General features: G+C 40.7%; 1 long non-coding RNA gene across 1 annotated transcript; it reads right to left on the bottom strand.

Annotated features, from left to right (window-relative positions):
• Positions 1 to 314: 314 nt before the first annotated feature.
• On the bottom strand, positions 315 to 2,689 carry LOC120435525. The gene is made up of 3 exons (XR_005609788.1): positions 2,659 to 2,689; positions 2,464 to 2,558; positions 315 to 738 (listed from the first exon to the last, which is right to left on the bottom strand). It is a non-coding gene; the product is annotated as an uncharacterized LOC120435525 (long non-coding RNA).
• Between the last annotated feature and the right edge of the window lie 18,535 nt (positions 2,690 to 21,224).

A 21,224-nucleotide genomic window follows, 5' to 3' on the forward strand; every position in this document is an offset into this window, starting at 1 on the left:
CTAAATTTGTAATCACATTGCACACAGTCAGCTCATTGTCAGCTCATTGTCTTTTAATGTAGCTTCACACACAATTTATGGCATGTCATCACATCACTCAGTGATGGTTTGTGTTTTCAACCACAATATAATCCTGTGTTTCACACTCAAATTGTGTGTACATCAAGTATTCATGTTCAGCTTTCAGCAGTCCCAGCTGCTACAGCAGTTTTGGAGTAGTGACACACACACACACACACACACACACACACACACACACACACACACACACACACACACACACACACACACACACACACACACACACAGCCCTCATCTCAGTGTAGTTAAGTTATGTGTTTATCAGCTGTAGGAGGAATCTTGCTCATCTCCTTATGTAGCAATAGCATACAAATTTAGCATTTCTATTATTGTGTTATGGCTCCAGGTGAGTCTTTTGAAGCTATGGAAATTACTTACAGCAAATGCTATAGCCACTGAAATGTTTCTGAATAAACATCTGATAAAGATCCAAACATTTCACAACCCATCACCTTGCATTACATTGCGTAGCATTGACTCAATAACTAATTATTGCTGCTGGCTAACATAAACTGTAGGCAGCTATATATAAAAGAAGCTGCAATCCAGAAGGAGGAGATGTCAGCAAAGCTGAAGCTCTGGGAGCACAATGTTACAGAGTTGGCTTCAGATAATCAGCAGCAAGCAGATGAAGGATTATGATATAAATGAGCAACCCTGCAAAGACAAGCAAGAAACTTTTTTTTAATTGCAAGTTGACTATAAGTAACTAAAAATAAATATTCATATTTTCTGTAGAACACTAATCAAAATATTTCAGGTAAGAGAAAATCCTTCTAGTTGCCATTATATTTAATGTTCATGCAATTTTGTAGAGCTTTTTGTAAGACCAAATTTTTTTATCATACCAAACTAGATATAACGTTACTAGAGAGTTTTGTTGTACATTCAGAATTGAAATGATTAGAACTGTTCAGCCCTGACAGCATTCTGATCTCCAGATCATGCATTTGAGTAAACTCTGTGTGGTGTTTGTCCCGCTTCTCGCTCCGTGATAACTGGAGGCTCCTCCCCACCATGTCCCTGAATAATTTGGATGGATTGATTTTTTTTCCCCCTTATGGCTTTGGCAGTCTATAACAAGTCACTAAAAGAAGGACCACAAGCAGACTTTTTTACTGTGGATTTTTACCATGGAAAACAGGCTGGCTGGGTTATGGTACCTGTGGTACACCACCAACACGTTCACATCTCATAGTTTTTCCCCACTCTGCAACACTCCTGCCAAGGAGCAAACTCTGGTTACTGGTGATTCTTTTTTGAGACATGTGAACCTAAAGACACCAGCAACGATGGCAAATTGTGTTCCAGGGTCCAGAGCAGGTGACACTGAATGAACCCTGTGACTGCTGGCTAAGGATAAACGGAAATTCAGTAAAATTAGAATTCAGCTTGGAGCAGTAATGGCACCTTGTTATGTCAATTGAAGGTCACTAATATTAATACTGAGTCGGTGTGTAACTTTGCCAAAATAATGTCAGACTCTGTACTTTTCTCTGGTCCCCTCCCCAATTGGACTGGGAGTGACATATCTGCTACCAAACCAACAAAAAAAACAAACTAACAAAAAACTATTTAAACATTAAAAAAAAAAAATTAAAAATCACAAAGAAAGAACAATGTGGTATTACCAAAAACTGCACCATGAGTAAAATAGTGAAATGTGGATTATTAACCATTGGGTCTCTCTCCTCTATGTCCCTGTTAGTACAATTTAAATTACAAAATTGATCAACAAATTGATTTACTCTGCCTTAAAGAAATCTGGTTACAGCAGAATACTTATGTCAATTTAAATGAAAACAAAACAAAACAAAACAAAACAACCAAACACACAAACACATCATACTAACGGTCAGAATCCTCAAAGCACAGGCCAAGGAAGGGAAGTGGAAGCAATCTTTCACTTCAGCTAATTAATCAACCAAAGACCCAGACAGAGATTTAATTCATTTGAAAGCCTGATGCTTAGCCTCAGTTTTATTTGTCATCTACCCAACCCACTACTTTAATCACATTCTAGATCTGACTTATAGCATAGAAGCTGAATATTAACAGTACTCCTTTACAAACCCTTTTTGTAAGATCATTTCCTAATAAAATTAAAATTTACAATAATTGATTATACAGCAGTGGGGAAAGATTTAATCACAGAAGATGTCTTTCTGAAAGTGCTGTAACTAATTTTAAGGATCTAATTCATTCACTATCATCGTCTTCAATGCCATGTTCCAACAGTGCAGAGCAGCAACCTGAACACTACTTCTGCAGAGGTATATTATGGCTCTGTTGTTACGATTTAGCAAACAAAACAGTCCTTATTAAAACAAAAAAAAACCCATCAACTGATTAACTTAGCCAAAAAAAAAAAAAATTAAACACCTGTACTTCAACCTCCTATCAACCAGGTAAAATAGGAGAAGAGGACGGATATCAAAAGGCGATGGCAAGTCTCCCCGACAAGCTTCCTCTGGGCACTGTAACAGAAAGTAGAGAGACAAAGGTCAAATCAGTTGGACTTAACAATCAACATCAAACTAGTCAGAAACATAAGCTTAACAATACAACAGGCAGTACTCAAACACTTGACATCCAGGCAATCACAACCATGACCAAAGGTCATGAAGTGCAGCTTCAGTCAGCTTATGTAGTCCTCTTAGAGCATCCATTGGCTGCTGGACTCAGCCAATGACAAACACAGAACATCAGCAGCCAATAGGAGAGTGGGGTGGAAGTCAGAGGTCAGACCTTATGTTTTTTTTCCCCCCCTTTACATTCTTTTAAGGGAATGAAACAGCCTACCAGTTCTTAGTATTCTGTATCACCATGAATGTGAATGTGAAAACAAAGAATCTGAGACATTGTTACTTCTATTTTTTATGTTTTAGTTCCCTGATCTTACTGGGCATTAATGCAAATACCACATTATAGTACATTCACTTCTTCTAATGCTCAAATATGGAGACAGGTCTGTCAATAAATCTTGTGTGCATGATTAAAATGTTCCCCTGTTGCACACGTTTTTGGCCTTTAGTGGCTATGCAAGTGTTTAATTACGTAGATGTATGCATGTGACTTTTTTGTCCCCTGTGAATATGTGACACTCATTGTGTTCGTATGTGCACACTCTTGACTACCACATACAATTGCACACACTTGTGGGTGCGTGCTTGGAATACAAGGCAGGGCATGATGGCAGGAGAAGAAAAGAGATTGCTCTTGTATCCAGGGGCAACGCAGGTAACAGGAGGATAAGCAGCAATGACTTGGAGGATGCCTCCGTGCTGCGTTCCATAAGCCTCAGGACACGCTGGAAGATTTTCACACGTCTGACAGATTTTTGAAAACACATTACATCATACAGCTAATGAAGAGATTTGTCTGTCAAATTTACATAAACTCACTGGAGAAAACAGCTACAGCATGTCTGCACATGTTGTCAGCAGATTTATATTCCAACCACACACGCAGCTGATTTCACTGATTAGTTTGTCCTGTCTGGATTGTAGTGTGTTAATCAGCAAACTCTACAGGTGTACTGATTTGTTGAAGCTTAAAGCTCCAGACTCTTGGCACGCATGATTGTTCCATTACAAAAGAATCTGGTAATGACCCTGTTTTTGAAAATTCAAAGACATAATTCCTCAACCAAAAATTACAACTTTATTCAGTTTGGTTGCGTTAGGATCCAGCAGGATTTAAAATGTAGTGCCCCATACAGCAGAGAACCTTTTAGTCTATTTGAAACACACAGAATGAGGAGAAAATGTAAAACCTGAAACAGCAGTAAGCCTGTGCTTGTTTGTGCATTTTGTTTTTCCTTTGGCAAAGATGCATATTACTATTATTATGATAAAAATATACATGGCAAACAGCTAAAGCTGAGAGCATTAAATAAGCTGTCACAGATGAAACAAAAAATGTAATTTACTCAGCCGTTGAGCAAACAAAAATCTGAGAGTCTGAGCTCCTCAGGCTTCAGAGTTCACCAAGTGCCTTAACAGCAGTGGTACAGACCCGTGTCCTCTTAAAACCTGAGCCAGCAGCTGCCAACAGGAACAGAGATCAGCTTCTTGTCTGACTTCAGAGTGCACACAGCTTAGTAGGGGTTGACCAACTGTAAATACCTGGAATATAGACTGAAAGATGGCTATTAAAAGCCTTTAAAGTAATTAATAAATCTTTAAAATTATGATATTTAGCTCTGACTCAGTCTCATATTCTAGAAATGTAAGAATCATATAATCAAAGTGAACTTAAATTTGCTGCTCGAATATTTCCTACAAATAGTCTGATTTTCTGATGTGTTCTATCAGCTCCAACTCTTGCAGTGCAAAATAGAAATGGCAGCAAATTAGAACCAAACATGGAAAAAAGTTGCAATGCATAGTGTTTGAGCTACTTTAACTCAATTGCACAAATAATCTGTAAAAATGAGGCTCTTACAGCTAATGCTAAACTCAAACTCTGAACATAGCCTGCTCTGGATCAGGTCATGTGTTCAGTATATGTTACAGTGGTGACCTCAGCAGATAAAAAAAGTGCCAACACCATGACACTGAAAAGTCTGACTTTGAGTCATCATGCCTTACTAACCCATTAATCTTGCTTCACTTATTTGGCCTGGAGCAGGTTATCTATTCAGTATAATTTACGGTGGTACCACAATGCATACACTTAAACCTACTTAGAGCAGGCTTTGTTTTCAGCATAAGTTACTATGTAAGCAAAAAAGTCACCTTCATGACTGAAAATTGGCTTAAAACTCCACATAGCTAACCCATTAATTCCAATGTAGGAGCTCTGTGCAGCTGTCAAACACTCCATTTCTTTTGAGCACGCACGAAAAACCTGGGTTGACAAAGACAGTTGGTAACAACCCATTATTGTTTACTGGTGTTTGAGTTTTGTCAAGCCAGGAATGCCTGGCTAAGATGAGTACACACCTCTGCTCAAAACATGGACATGGTAAATGGTAAATGGCCTGTATTTGTATAGCGCTTTTACTAGTCCCTAAGGACCCCAAAGCGCTTTACACAACCAGTCATCCACCCATTCACACACACATACACACACTGGTGATGGCAAGCTACATTGTAGCCACAGCCACCCTGGGGTGCACTGACAGAGGCGAGGCTGCCGGACACTGGCGCCACCGGGCCCTCTGACCACTACCAGTAGGCAACGGGTGAAGTGTCTTGCCCAAGGACACAACGACCGAGACTGTCCGAGCCGGGGCTCGAACCGGCAACCTTCCGATTACAAGGCGAACACCCAACTCTTGAGCCACGATTGCCCCGGACATGATCATTTTGGTGTAATTTCTGCATTTTCAACTCTGCCATGCATTTCTGTAACTATAAATCCTGTAAATACAACATGAATGTTGCATGTTCAAAAGATCTGGAACTTCATATTCAGACTAAAAAGCTGTTTCTGTTATGGATTTTTTAGTCCTTAGTTACGCTTAAATTTGAGAAGTCTTTGAAGGACACAGTATGGTCCTTCAAAATGAGATGGCGCGGCCACGTCCAGACGCCTTCCTGACCGCTCCACTCCGACTATCCACTTTTCTCATTTTTTACTTATTTTTTGCTCTGGTTTACATTCCAAAATCCTCTAGTTTTATAGTATACGACAGCAGATCACTTGTAAACATCGGTGACAAGGTTGCACATCTAATCTTGGACACTTTTAAACCCGATCTATCCTGGCCGCCAGAGATTCTATGCGGCGCGGAGAACAACAAAGGACGGGCCGCTCATCCGAGGCGTAGAACAAAGAAGCGCCGGGGCAAACGCGCTGGCATTAGGAACAGACTGAGACAGCAGGCGCATCGCGCAGTGGAGCGCAATGCGCCTGCTGCAGTATCCTACCGGCCAACGTACAATCCATGGAGAACAAGCTCGATGACCTAAGAGCAAGAGTCACCTTCCAACGTGACATGAGGGACTGCAACATTCTGTGCTTCACGGAGACATGGCTGACCCCCACCGTGTCGGACCAGGCCGTAACTCCGTCGGATTCATTCTTTGTGCTCCGCGCGGACAGAACGGCAGAGTCGAACAAAACCAAAGGTGAAGGAGTGTGTTTCATGGTAAACAGAAAGTGGTGTGATGCCAGGAGTATTTCTACTCTTTCCAGCGGCTGCTCGCCACATCTGGAATTCCTGAGCATTAAGTGCCGCCCTTTCTATCTGCCCCGTGAGTTCACCTCGGTCATCGCCACGGTGGTCTACATCCCACCCCAAGCGGACACAGGTATGGCTTTGTCCGAATTACATGATGTGCTGAGTTCGCTTCAAAACAAGGACCCGGGCGCAGCCCTCATTGTAGCAGGAGACTTTAATAAAGTGAACCTCGGACAAGTCATGCCAAACTTTTACCAGCATGTCTCGTGTCCAACGAGGGGGGATCGAATTTTGGATCACTGCTACACGCCGTACAAGCAGGGCTACAAAGCTGTCTCACACCCAGCTTTTGGGAAGTCTGACCACAACGCCATCTTCCTCATTCCCCAGTATAAACAAAACATTTGAAGGGAAGAAGTAACCACGAGGGAGGTGAAACGGTGGTCTGCCCAATCAGAAGCTACGCTACAGGACGCACTCAACGACGTCGACTGGGACATGTTCAGAGCATGCGCAGTCAACATCAACGAGTTTACGGAAGTAGCAGTATGCTTCGTCAATATGCTAGCGGAAGAAATTATCCCCACTGCGAGAGTCACCACATTCCCGAACCAGAAACCATGGATGGACAAATCGATCCGCACTGCAGTGAACGCCAGGACCGCCACCTACAACGCGGGTCTCGCCACTGGCGATATGAGCGCCTACAAAGCGGCCTCATATGGTGTGCGGCACGCGGTGAGAGATGCCAAACGCCGGTACCGGGAGCACGTGGAGTCCCGCTTCCACCAGGGCAACACACGCAGTATGTGGCAAGGACTACGCACCATTACAGACTACAAAGCCAGGGACACTGCGCCAATCAACGCCGACTCTGCATTCACCAACGAGCTGAATCAGTTCTACGCCCGTTTCGAGGTTAGCCAGGCGGCTAATGCTATCTACCGCCTGACTACCGAGGACAATGACGTCATCAGCGAGAGACTGGTGACCAGCATCGCGGAGCATGACGTCCGAGCGGCATTGAGGAGAGTGAACACAATGAAAGCAGCGGGGCCAGACGGCATCACCGGCCGTCTGCTGCGCTGCTGTGCTGACCAGCTAGCAGGTGTGTTCACTTCCAACTTCAACGAGTCCCTGGCGACGTCTGTGGTCCCCACATGCTTCAAAAGATCCACCATCATCCCTGTGCCCAAGAACAGCAAACCCTCATCCCTGAACGATTACCGGCCAGTTGCACTGACCTCGGTAGTAATGAAGGTGTTTGAGAGGCTGCTGAAGAACATCATCTCCTCCTCCATCCCAGACACCACAGATCCCCTCCAGTTCGCCTACCGACCCAACAGATCCACTGAGGACGCCATCGCCCACGTCCTGCACACCACCCTCAGCCACGTGGACAAGAAACAGGGTAACTATGTGAGAATGCTGTTTGTTGATTACAGTTCAGCGTTTAACACAATAGTGCCCAGCAGACTGTTCACAAAGCTCAGGGATCTGGGGCTCAACAGCCGTCTGTGTGCGTGGGTGTTGGACTTCCTCACTGGCAGAACTCAGGTGGAGAGGGTGGGTAGATGTGTCTCTAACAGCATCACCATCAACACAGGAGCACCACAGGGATGCGTCCTCTCGCCACTGCTCTACTCCCTCTACACTTCAGACTGTGTGGCCACCCACAACTCCAACACCACTGTGAAGTTTGCTGATGACACAGTGGTGTTGGGCGCCATCTCCAACAATGATGAGGCGGCCTACATGGACGAAGTGAAGAATCTGGCATCATGGTGCCAGGACAACCACCTCCAGCTGAACGTCAGCAAGACCAAGGAGCTGGTGGTGGACTTCAGAAGGAGTCAGCACAGAGACTACAAGCCCATTGTCATCAATGGAGCTCCAATGGAGAGGGTGCAGTCCTTCAAGTATCTTGGTGTCCACATCTCCTCAGACCTGACATGGTCTGCCCACATTCAGGTCCAGACCAAAAAGGCTAGGCAGCGCCTGTACCACCTCCGACAACCGAGGAAGTTCAGGGTCTCTCCAAAGATCCTCAGGATTTTCTATACAGGCGCTGTGGAGAGCATCCTCACACAGAACATCACATCGTGGTGTGGGAACAGCTGTGTGAAGGACCAAAAAGCTCTCCAGAGAGTGATCCATACAGCAGAACGCTACTGCAGGATTGCTCTCCCCCCGCTTCAGGACACCTACACCAGGAGATGCCGGACTAGAGCAGCGCAGATACTGAAGGACCCGTCCCATCCCGGCAACAAAATGGTCCAACTTCTGCAATCCAGTAGAAGGTCCCGCATCATCCGGGCAAAGACAGAGAGACTGAAGAGGAGCTTCTATCCCCAAGCCATCCGGGCCCTAAACACACACACACCCGCCCTCTCACATCATCTATGATTGACTGAGACAGGATTCTCTTCCAGACACTAAACCCGGGCACAATGTGCATTTCAAATTCCTTTAATTTTAAATATGTTTATATTGTCTATTCTGTAAAATAGTCAGATTGCCTATTCTTATTTAATTCACTTGATGTACAGAATTCACCTGCTTGCTGCTGCTACTGCACATTCACCTAATGTATATACTATATAGCTAATGTTCTTCCTCTACCCCCCCTCCCCTTTTTGCACATGTCGAGGAGTGTGTCAGGTTACATTTCACTGTGTGTTATACTTGTATAACTATGCATGTGACAAATAAAGAACCTTGAACCTTGAACCTTGGATCCTCCACAAACTCCACAGACTACCATGAAGTCAAGTTTTTACACTTATACAAGTCACTTGCATTATTTGGTTGGCCAAGATCCATTCATCCATCCATCCATCCATCTTCATCCGCTTTATCCGAGGCCGGGTCGCGGGGGCAGCAGCCTAAGCAGAGAAGCCCAGACCTCCCTCTCCCCAGCCACCTCCTCCAGCTTATCCGGGGAACACCAAACATGCGTTCCCAGGCCAGCCGAGAGATATAATCTCTCCAGCGTGTCCTGGGTCTGCCCTGGGCCTCCTCCCGGTGGGACATGCCCGAACACCTCACCCAGGAGGTGCCCAGGAGGCATCCTTGTCAGATGCCCGAACCACCTCAACTGGCTCCTTTCGATGTGGAGGAGCAGCGGCTCTACTCTGAGCCCCTCCCGGATGGCCGAACTTCTCACCCTATCTCTAAGGGAGAGGCCAGCCACCCTTCGGAGGAAGCTCATTTCTGCCGCTTGTATCCGCGATCTCGTTCTGGCCAAGATCCATCTTTGAGTAAATCATAAATGTTATTGTATCTGTAAACCCGCCACACAATCTCTGGGACAAACCCAGCGCTCCTTTCTTATTACCAGGACTGGAAAGTCTGTAAGAAATCATCAAAAATATTCCAGCACATCTCCCGAGTGTTTGAAACACAAATATTATCCTTTTCAATTTTTTTTTCTTTGAAGGAGAGAAGGAAGCTCACACTTTCTCAGATGAAAAATGAATTTGAATTGTTTTATTCTGTCTTTCATCGTCATCTTTGAGATCAGATTCACCCTGTATGTGAAAGCTCATTAGTTCAATTTTCACAGGATCAGGAAAAAGTGGTTTTTGACCCTACATGAACCTGATCAGACTGTTTTCTTTACGTTCAGAAATATTTTAAGAGTTTTAAGACAGAACTTAATCGATCAGCTCACTGTGAGAGCTTCTAGACAGACAACCCATTAAATTTAGGCTCCAGTCATGTCTCTGCATTTTTTAAAACTTTGCTTCTGAGATCCTTAACTTGGTAAAGTTTTACATCTTGTGCATTATGTATTCGACTTTAATTCCAAACTGGAGAAATTCAATTGTTACAGCAGCACAAGGGAGATGAAGAAAAGGTGAATTAGAGACATTTAAAGAAAAAGAAAAATAGTAAAAAATCATTTTTAACAAACTATTGCACTAAAAATGCTGTGCATACTATGTACAGGTGGTAACTATATACAGTAAAGTACACCAAGATTTTTCTTTTTTAAATGTATAGAAAGTGCAATGGGAGTGGGATAATAATATACATGTATTTTTAAACAGTGTGGGTATTGTGCAGTCTGACTGCTGTCAGGATGAAGGACCTACAATAGTTCTCCGTCTTACACCGTGGCTGTAACGGTGCTGCTGAAGGAGCTGCTCAGGAGCCCACAGTCTCATGCAGGGTAACATCCCACTCCCATTTAAAAAAATATATATTTTTTGACTTTAGCTAAAGACTGATTAGCCCAATTTTCTTGTGATAAAAAGTTTCCTCCAGGGATCATTACATTTGTTATATAACTGAATGAGGTGCTTTTGTATTATTTTATTAATGTGTTTTACTTAGTTTGTGCTCAGTACCACAATTCTACAAAATATTAATGAAAACAGTTCCACCTTAAGGCTGCTGTAGTGCAGACCAGTGAAGACTAAAAGGTTATTTTAAAGGTTTTCATGCCCTGCATGAATGCTTTTGGGTGCATATACACTTAACTGCCTTTGTGTTAGAGCAAAGACTAATGGAGTTTTAATACAGGAGTCCTGCTATTAAATGAAAGACTGTTAAAGATCACTTCTCTGAAACAATGTGTTTTAGCTATTTTCCCTGTGGGAGTGAAAAATAAATAAAACTGTGCTAAAGATATTGAGTATTCTTCTTAAACCTATAGTGAACAGTCCTCCTTATATCTAAAAATGAGATTCAGATTTTTCACTGCACTTTGAATAAAATGAAGTCAACATTAAGTGATGATGAGCTGGTCCTGAAGTTTTTAAAGAAAAGGAAGAAACCGAGATTTTGTGCCCAGCTGTATCACCATCACTTTATATTTCTGAATGGTTCAGGATGGCAGTTCAAACTCTTGTTGGCACAGTTAGGACCAAAACTGAGGAGCCAGAAAAAATATTTTAGACAGCCAACTGATCTGGAGCAGCAGATAGCTGTGTGTCTGAGGTAAAGAAGCATTATTTTACTATATGCAGTGTTACTGGACAGCCCTGCTAGGGCACCTGGGTCATTGACCCAGTGTTTGTGTCCTTTGGTCTTTGAGTTTTGTTATTCATGATGCTCTCTTTGTATTGTGTATTTCCTAGTTAAGTTCACTTATGCTCTTGAGTTTATTTAGTATTTCTAGTTGTGATCTTAGTTTCGTCTGTTTTGTTTGTCTGGGTCTTGCCCCTGTGCCTCTTCCTCAGTCATGTTTGCGTCTCAGTATGTATGTTCCTGTTACTTCCTGTTTTACTTTGATAGTCTCCTGTCGGTGTGCGTCATGTTCTGTTTTGCTTCTTCCCTGTCTCGTCTGTTTGATTAGAGTCAGTTGTGTTTCCCTCCTGATCCTCATTCCCTCGTTAACCTCTTGTATTTATTGTCTGTGTTTTCCTGTGCTTGGTGTTGTGTTCTCCCTCATTCTCCACTGTGTGTTCTGCCTGCCTACCTGTGTAGTTTATTGTGTGTATTCTCAGTTTAGTTAGTTTCAGTATATTCTGTTATTCAGCAATAAAGCTGCCTCCTGAGTTTATGTTTGCCTCCATGCCGCCGTTTCTTTTATTTTAGTGTTTTAGATGAAATGACACGTTTAAAAAAATTTTGTACACATTTTGAACACACACACCCCGTCCATAAAACTTAAACAGGAATGCAGCGATTTGGAAGTAAACTTCCTAAACACTACGGTCTTTTTTGAAAATGAAAAGGACTGTAAGAGGTTTCGGACTACAGTATATTTTAAACACACGGATACGCACTCCTGCACAAGTTAAGCTATCATCTGCTGCATACATTTCGGGGTATAGTAAAATCACAGATATTGAGATTATAGAATATGTAACAGGGAGGCGGATTTTCAGAAGGCAACTGCCATATTGTTCAGGAGCCTAAGGAAGTGGGGATACTCACGCTTCTTTTTGAGGAGGGTACGCAGAGAGACGCTCTCCGGCCTCCTCACCTCCAGCAGGTGCTCACAGGGGGGCGGGGTAGCACCTGGAAACAAGAAGGTGCTCTGCAGACCGACACTGGGCTCTTTGTAATCAGAACACCACTAAGGAAATGACAGAACAGGAGATTCTCCTGCCTTTTTTAGTACCTTCCATTAGAAAAAGTATACGTCATTTCTGAGTGGAATTCAGAGACACTTTGGTGAAATGCAAACCTAAGGACATGCGTTTCGTCAAGCGCGGGTGATTAGAGCCCTGAGAAAAAATTGAAGCCTGGGTGACCTTCTAGTAAAACCTAAGTTGGAGGGTGGGGCCTGCTTGAGAGTGCGTCTGCAGCAACACCTGTATGACCCACTTTAATGGCCACTCATTTTAAGGAGCATACAGAGGGGGCACTGGTCATCATGGGATTGCAGGCGAGTCCAGGTTGGTCAGTCGGTCAGTGGAAAAGGATGGAGAGGCTGAATACATATAACCGGGTGAGATGCGGGTTGGACATCCTCTCCTCCTTGGGTTAGAGGACCGGATTTATGGGTTGAGTGTGGTGTTTTGGGGGGTTTGTTTGTTTGTTTGTTTGTTTGTTTGTTTGTTTGTTTTTTTTTGTTTTGCTTTTTTTTTTTTTTTTTATATAGTTATCTCTTGCTTGGTTGCCTAAGGTATTATAAAGTATGAAAATATAATGAATATGTGCTATTAATGAATCCATCAGGACACAAAGGGGGGGAGAATGACCTGCTGTGATACTCTAAGTTTTAGGATTGGAGGATCTGCCTGTGGTTGTTTGTTTGCTAGTTTGTTGTCAGTCTTTGTTTTGATTCAAATAAAGGTATAGGTTACACCTACGGGATGATGTCGGGGGGATTGATTCCATGGGATGTATGGACATTAAAGTAAGGGTGTGAAACAATAAAGAAAGAAAGCTTCAAAAAAGGAAAATGGACTGAAGGCCTATCGTTTTCGTCCTACAGGAGCAGGGATCAGGCGATGAGAAAAACATTACCCTAAGTGCTCCATGTAAGAGACTGAAAATAAACATTAAGAGAGCCCTGAACACACTTGTTTTGCGTCTATGAATTGCACCCCAAAAAAAACAAGAAGGAAAAACTGTGTTTGTTTAACTGTGTTAAGTTAAACAGAGTACAATTTAATCTAGATTTTAACAAAAAAAACAAAAACACAGACACTTGACAAATCTTCAAGGAAACCACACTAAGTGCAAGGATGAGGTAGGACACTACAAAGAGGAAATACACACAAGGTAATTAAGGAGAGCATAAACAGCTGGGAAAAACAAGACATAGGTGAACAGAATCTAACCGGGGGTGATAAGCACAACACATGAGATAAGGGACTACCAAAATAAAGCAGGAAATAAACACTGAGACCGAGACTAAGACACATGAGCTTGACAGTACTAAACAGGGACAGAGACAGAAAGGTAACCAAACATGGAGATAAGACTGACTTCTAGAGGAGACACTGAGGACAAGACCACAAAAGGAAACTAATATGATTAAACAAAAAATCTATGTTAAAAAAACAAACAAACAAACTTCTGAATGGGTTGAACTGTGGTTAGCAAGCATATTTAAGAACATAAAAACAACACAATGTAACAATATCTCTAAAATCCAGCGGTAGGTGAAACAAGTTCATTTAAAATGAGAGGAGCAGCCAGCATTCCCACATGTAACACTATCCCCTGATTCCAATGCTGATTTCCACGGACGGGCAGAGCTCTAAACTCTGACCTGTTCTCCTCTTGTCAGCAGCCATTTAGCTTTTGTGACACTAGCAGAGGCCAGAATGCTTCCTATTGCTTCCCAGCCGCTCCACTGCAGGATGCCCCTCTGCTTCACCGCATCACTCTGGCATGAGTCTTCATGATCTCTCCATGTATGACTCCATAACCATCCCATGACTGACCACTCATCTTTCCCACCAGACCTTCTTATTGGTCCTTGGTGGCCAACAGCCTCACCATGACAGGTCGATGGTCGTTGTTCTGGGGCATGAACTCTCACAGGATGAGGATAATGAGTAATCAGGGTGGGGCTGTCCCGGGGAATATAAGATTAAAAAAACGTTTTACGATATAACCATGCAATAATACTCAAAGAAGACGTAGACTGTACTGTAGTTTCACTTCATCAAATTATGATGTTAATATTATTCCCCATTTTCACTTCATATAATTAGCAGTTTAAATACAACTTTAACTGTCTTGGTCCCTTTTGCCTTCTTCCTCTGTGAGGTGTTTTACTTCTATCTATATATAGTGATATGAAATGATAAATTCAAACCTTTGAGTTATATAATTGAGTCATAACTATTTTAATAAAAACCATAACTCTGTTGGCCCTTCATAGTTCGGTCCTTGTCATTAACAATATTATTGTTGAATGTAGAGAGGGACAGGTATCTGAATATTAAATTCTCAAGTGTGAGTTACTAGTTCATTTTGAGATCAGATTAATTAACAGTCTTCACTCACTTACAAGGTGTCAGAGATTATTAAAGCTGCCCTGCAATTTTACCTTTCTGATGTCCACATTTATTGAGTTTTTAGATATACCAATATTTCCTACAGCTAGAATCGCTCTAAAAGAATAAAAATACACTTTTATTCTGTTTTTGTAAGGTTCAGTCGCTCGATGCAGAGCTGATGTTTGAATGGATGAAGGTGAGAGACAGCGTTCAACTCGCAACAGACATATTTATAGGATTTATATATCGACCTCTGTGTTTGGTTTTGGCAAAATCTCATTAAACAAATTAAGTCTCAAGTCACTCGCTAGTATAACCAAGTGCTATAAAGGGCTTTACATAAGTACAAAAGGTGGAATAAGACTCACTATTAGTGGATAATGAACTGCAAAATCAGATTATTTGGTGTCTTTCACAAACACAATTACCATTTAGGTTAGTTAACAATAACTCAGTCCTACTTTGCTGTTATAGCATCTCTGGAGATCAAAGTGGTTGCTGGATAACAATATGATAAGAAAGTGCAAATGTAATTATATAAAATGATTAAAATCAAATTCAAACGTGATGATAATAATACACAAGAGAATAACCAAAAGTTGATTCTGTTCATCTGGAGATTTTCAGTGGGAGAAATGTTTCGTCACTCAAGGCACAAGAAAAAAGAGTTTTAAATCTGTGCAGTTAACATAGAAAAAATAAAACAATGCCACTAAAATAGGAACAAAATAACAATACATTTTTAAATCTGTTAAAATTTAATTGCGTAACAAAAATTTTAAATGTAAAAATAAATGAGATTTAATCTCTTCCAGATGCTGGAGGAAAATTCTTGCATAAAATAAATATAAACTGATGATTAGGTGCATGCTACAGAGGTGCAATTTTTACCACTTTCTTGTTTCAAACGTCTTGTTTGGCATTTTTTCATAGTTTGCACGTTCTCCCTGATCCTGCATAGGTTTCCTCCTGCAGTCAAAAGACATGCATGTTTGGTTAACTGAATATCCAAAATGGGCAGAGTTGTATGACATGAGTGTGTGACTATCTATCTGGGATAGGCCCAGTAATAGAATGGTGACATGGCACAGATAGACTTTTTTTTTTTTTTTTTTACATGTAATTAATTCAATGATCCAACATCTTTCAAGGGGAGAACAAGTATTTTCATTTTACATAATATAATCAACATAAATATAATAGCAAAAAATGTTGAGTTTAAAAATAAACATGTTTTGATAGCAGGTATTAGCTACATTTTCTGTGGTTTACTTTATAAGTATTTCTATTCATGTCGCTCTCTCAAATAAAATTTCAGTATAGCTAACACTTGAACCTCTTCACTGTTCCCATCCAAATTTAAGCTAGCACAAAAAGTATACTAGATGTGACAGTGACTATCTATCTATCTATATCACAGCAAACCACTGAAAAATCTGTTAGCTGTGTCACCTGCTCCCTGAGAAAAGACAGACTCCTACCTGCCGCCGGCATTGTGTGCCACTAAAAACAGAAAACAGCAACGGTGCTGCCATTTTTTTTCTCTGAGAGTATGAATGCTGTTTTGAGACACTATTCCTGTCTAAGAAATATTTATGTTTTTTGGGGTATCTTTTGGTGCCATAAAGAGAAATGAAACTCAGAGAAAACATGCTGTTCTTGGTTTCTATCTCTAGCAGACAAAGTGCAGGAAAAGTCAGGTCTAGATAGAGACTGAGAGAGGCTCAGTGAGATAGACTGGCAGACAGTGATGAAAGAAAAGGCAGTAACTGAAATAAAGAGACCAAGATAGACCCAGAGAATTGGAGGGAAGTAAGAAGAGATGTTTTTGATTGGGAGAAATGGCTGATGGACAGATAGGTTAAAACAAAATGAAACAGAGGGTAGGCAGGGGAAAAGAAAAAGACTGAAACCTCGTTTCCAGATAAAGACATTTTTTTTTTTTTACTATTTCTACTGTTATTATCTCTTCTGTCTTGACTTTGACTGTTTTTCTTGCTGCATTTTATTGCTTCACACTTCACTGATGATGAGATGTGAAGTTTGACTTTGAAAGTAGCCACTGTCCGCATCCTTTCGATGATGAAAGAGTTGGAAACTTCAAATACTTTTTCAAATACCTTATATCTTTCACTTTTTATTCCTTCTGTTTTTGATAGCATCTCCTTTGCTTACCTAGTTATTATCCTTACATGAGAGCGCTGCAGAAAAGCCGGTTAAGGCAGGAAACACAGTTGGTTAAAACCCTTTTCTTCATAATACATAAAACAGTGGTTCCCAAACTATGATGCAAAGATTACTGAGATAAATCTAAAGGGGTCATAAATTAACAAGACAAGAGAAAAGACAAAAAAACAATTATGCTAAACACAATTTCATACAATTTACACAATATCTGACAAATGCACTGATCTTTTTGCAGTGGGGATGAGACATGTGGGGGTGCTGCAGGTCTGTTGAAGAAAATGACTTGTGTAAAGAAAACTGAGATAAAAGCGGCAATGAGAAGGAGAGTGAAGTGGTGTATTTTTTGAGAGACAGACTGGTTAGATGCTCTCATTGGATTTCCCATTAGTCTCTATAGTAACTCTCTCAACCAGAACCTGAGTTGAACATTAAACAGCAACACTGAGAGCATCACATTTCCATCTCAGGCCTTTTCAGAGCAACATTTATGCTGCAGAGGCGTAAATGTGATGATTAGAAAATGTCCCAGACTCATTTTTAATCACAACAGTGGATCAAAGAGCTTTGCATAATTTCATATCTTTGTTTCTGCTGAACAACTTTTAACTATTTTTTTCTTCTGTTATTGTTAGTTTAAAACTTCTTAACTGTAAAAAAACCAAACCAAAACAGTAGAGTTGTATTAACTGTACTTTACCTGCTAAAGAAATAAAGGAGTGGCTGTTGAAGATTGTGTCCTTGTGGCTTTGAATACATAGAATAAATCATCAGTAGAATAGAAAAAAAATTGTTCGTCTACTCTTTTTTTTTTTTTGTGCTTTTTTTGTCAAATGACAACATGTAAGGTCAAATTGGTCACCAGTGATAAACCCACTTTATAGTTCCCCACTCCTTATTCTCAGTTGCAATTATATAAGAAATAATAATTTAAAAAAAACTATCACAACTGACTGTGATAGATCCGTGAAAATTTAAAACTTAACCTACTTAAATTCAGTCCAGCCAGAATACGCTTGGCAATCATGCTTTTATGTTGGAATATATCAAGAATTGAGGCAAGTCTCCTACCGTAGAGAGAGATGTCATAAGATGAGTCGTGCTTATTACCACATATTGACTTTGACTTATTGCAACACGTTGCCAATTTAAGTTTAGAGAGTGTTCAGCCAGAGGTTGAGGACGTTGTTCACTCAACATCTTGGCAAGTTGCTGGTGGCTGTAACAGCTTATTTATATTTAGATTATTGCACTGCACATGGTATAAACCACTTACCAGTTTGATATGATAGCTTGTACTGCAAAATCAATCGTGCATAATGTATATATTTCCTTTTTCTGACTGATTAAAAGAGGATTAAATAAGGTTGGTACAGTTGTTGTTGCTGGGTTAGTTCCTAGTTGCACTGCAGCGCATGGCAATAATTAAAATCTATATTTTAGCTGTTAGCAGTTGCTAATGGTCAAAGCAGCTATTCATTTGACCTAAACCCTTAATCTCTCCCTTCCTAATTATGTTACTCCATCTATTTTCTTACCTTGTTAGTCTCACCTTCTTTGTCTCTTCCTCCCCTCTCCAGCGCTAACACTAGCAGCAGCAGCAGCCTCCTGGTTACTAGTTTGTATTAGTTGTTACTAGCTGTTGCTGGTACTGTGGTTCACGGTGCAGTAACCTTGACAACTAACACGCCGGTTATTTTGACCTATTCTGCTTCATCTATTTTTACTTTATTTTTATCGTTTTCTCTCAGCTTTTTAGCTCCACCTTTTTGCTAGTTCTGCCACAGTCAAAGCTTGTAGAAGAAGTTTAGAGCCCACAGTGAATATAGGAGAAGGGGCCGTTAAGCAAATTAACAGATCTGATTGGCCAATCCAGCGTCAGTAATGAAAATGAACCAATAGCCCAAAAGTGTGTCATCCCACCAGGAAAATGCCCGGTGTGCCATATTACTAGTCCAGCCCTGGTAAAGATTTGTGTGTGTGTGTTTGTGTGCTGACCTCCAAGTAAAATCCTATTTTTATCAGTTTTACCATTTGTTGTTCATTTTTCAATGAAAATTTCAGCAGCGGTCACTTATTTTCAACAGAAATTCTAATGCGTTCAGCAATTCAATTTAAATTTAAATTTTTCTGTCTACTTTGATTATTATTTTTAACCTGAAAAGAGTGGTAAGGACTGCATCTTGGTAAAAATGAGAGGAGTAGCTTATCCTGATTCAGAATCTTTGATGTCTCACCACTGTTCATCTTCTTTGAGGGCTGAACAACGGGCAGCCAGAGCAAGACTTCACTTGCCAAGTGCAAATGACAGCAGACCAGAGACATATCACTTTATGTGGTATCAGAACACAATACACAGAGACACAGGCAGCGGGATGACAGAACTTCAACTGTGGCAGCTGGCTGATGATAAGCCGATCATAAAGCAAACACTGAACAGTAGAGGCACATTGTCAAATAAAGATGTTGTCGATTGGAAGTGAGAAAAGAAGCTGAATGCAATGTCACTATTCAATGCACTGCCGGAAATGTTTTATTATGATTGTAGCAGGTGGGCAGAAAAAGCACTCACAATAGGTTTGGACTTATAGGAATGAGCAACGTCTTTGTTAAAATCTATGGAGGGAAGGAAATTACCATTTCATTTTTAATAGCATCTTTTAGAACTCAAAAGATTTTGAGCCTTATTTTCACTGATAGAGTTAAATGTAATGTCGTACTTATTGTTTTGTTTAGTGAAATACAGGGATTTATAAACACTGTTGGGGAGTAACAGAATACATGTACCGGCGTTACGTATTTAAAATACAAAATATGAGTAACTGTATTCCGTTACAGTTACCGTTCGAATAGGTGATAATTAGAATACAGTTACTTTGTTGAAATAAATGGATTACACAGTGGTCTTAGCCTAACATATAAAACAGGAAATCCCCTCTCTAATCTTGGTAATTCCACACATTGTTAAAAACCCAAACAAAACACGCAATAATGTAAGCGTCCTGTTAATGTTGGTGGTGTCAGTTACACAATGGAGCCAGCAGAACACAGCCAGCAGTGCACGGGCAGGAATGCATTTCTTACTTGGAAATTTCGACAGCACTTCACATTTAAAGAAGAAAGGGAAGGGTGAAATCTGACCATGCAACGCAAACTCTGTTTGCCAGCAACCAAGCTGCTTTCAGTGTTAAGACTCCAACCTAAAGAACTAGGTTCTTTTTTAAAAAACTAACATAAGCCTACTGCACCTACCTTGTTTTAGTTGTGGTAGATACCTGGGTTATGAGCCACTTCAGTATCTTCAATGTACTATTGCTGTGTGTTTTATTACCATTACTGAAGGCTGCATTAAAACCTGCTAGCTGCAAATAATCATATGCAGTTCTGAAAGCAGACAGAAAGAAAACACATTACTGATACAGAAATAGTTTTCTATACGAGATCGCTGCAAAAAGTGCAGCCTTACCTAATATCCACCCTCCTGTTACTCATTTTTATATTAAGGTTTAAAAATCTAGTTGGTTGATTATGATTATTTGCAGCTAGCAAGTTGTTAATGCTATCCATCGAGTCTAGCAGTCTGCGGTCTATGAACTAACCTCAGCTAACGACAGCTAACAATGTTAGCTCGTTGGCGAATAGCCCTCGGTAATAGTAATAAATCACACAGCAATAGTACATTCATGTAGTAGTAAAAAGCATTGCTTGGTAATTGAAGCTTACGTATCCCCAGATACAAATAGACAGTTTTCGACTCCACTAATTCTAATTCTGACCTGATGTCTATGATACTTGGGTCTGCATTGTTAAAGTGGAAGTAGCTTTGTGATCCAGGAGAACAACATTTAATAACTGTAGCTTTTACTGTTTTATTGCTTTTTTTTGTTTCTAATGCAAAGACATTTAACTATTTAGGAAAGTTATTATGCTAACTGGCTTCTGTTTCCTGAAAGTAAAGCACAGTGCACTTGTACTTGTATCACAGGCTACAGGGTACACGAGTGGAAAATAACAGAGTAATTTTCTCCTTCACAGACTGTTTCTGTTGGACAATTGTCAGAATATACTGAGTGAATGAGAAATATTTGTGGGTTTTTGGGTTTTGTTTTGATAAAACAGCAAAAGACCAATATAAAGTGAAAATATGTAATCACTGAAATTGTAAGGTGCAAAACACACTGGAATTATCTAGTGAGCAGGTGGATTGAGAATCAAAAAATAACAGACTGAGTTGATTACTAGGCCACAGTACTATATATCCTTACACTATGTACTATATTTAGCAACCTGACAAGTCACTAGCAACTGTGTTTATCATTAGCAACAGTGCTAATCACATCTCAGTTTGGTACCACTGACCTGTCTGTCTGGATTTTGGCATCATGTCTCCACGTGAATTACCTGCAAGGAAAAAAATC

The sequence above is a fragment of the Oreochromis aureus genome, linkage group 22 (genome assembly GCF_013358895.1).
Source record: "Oreochromis aureus strain Israel breed Guangdong linkage group 22, ZZ_aureus, whole genome shotgun sequence".
Lineage (NCBI taxonomy): Eukaryota > Metazoa > Chordata > Actinopteri > Cichliformes > Cichlidae > Oreochromis > Oreochromis aureus.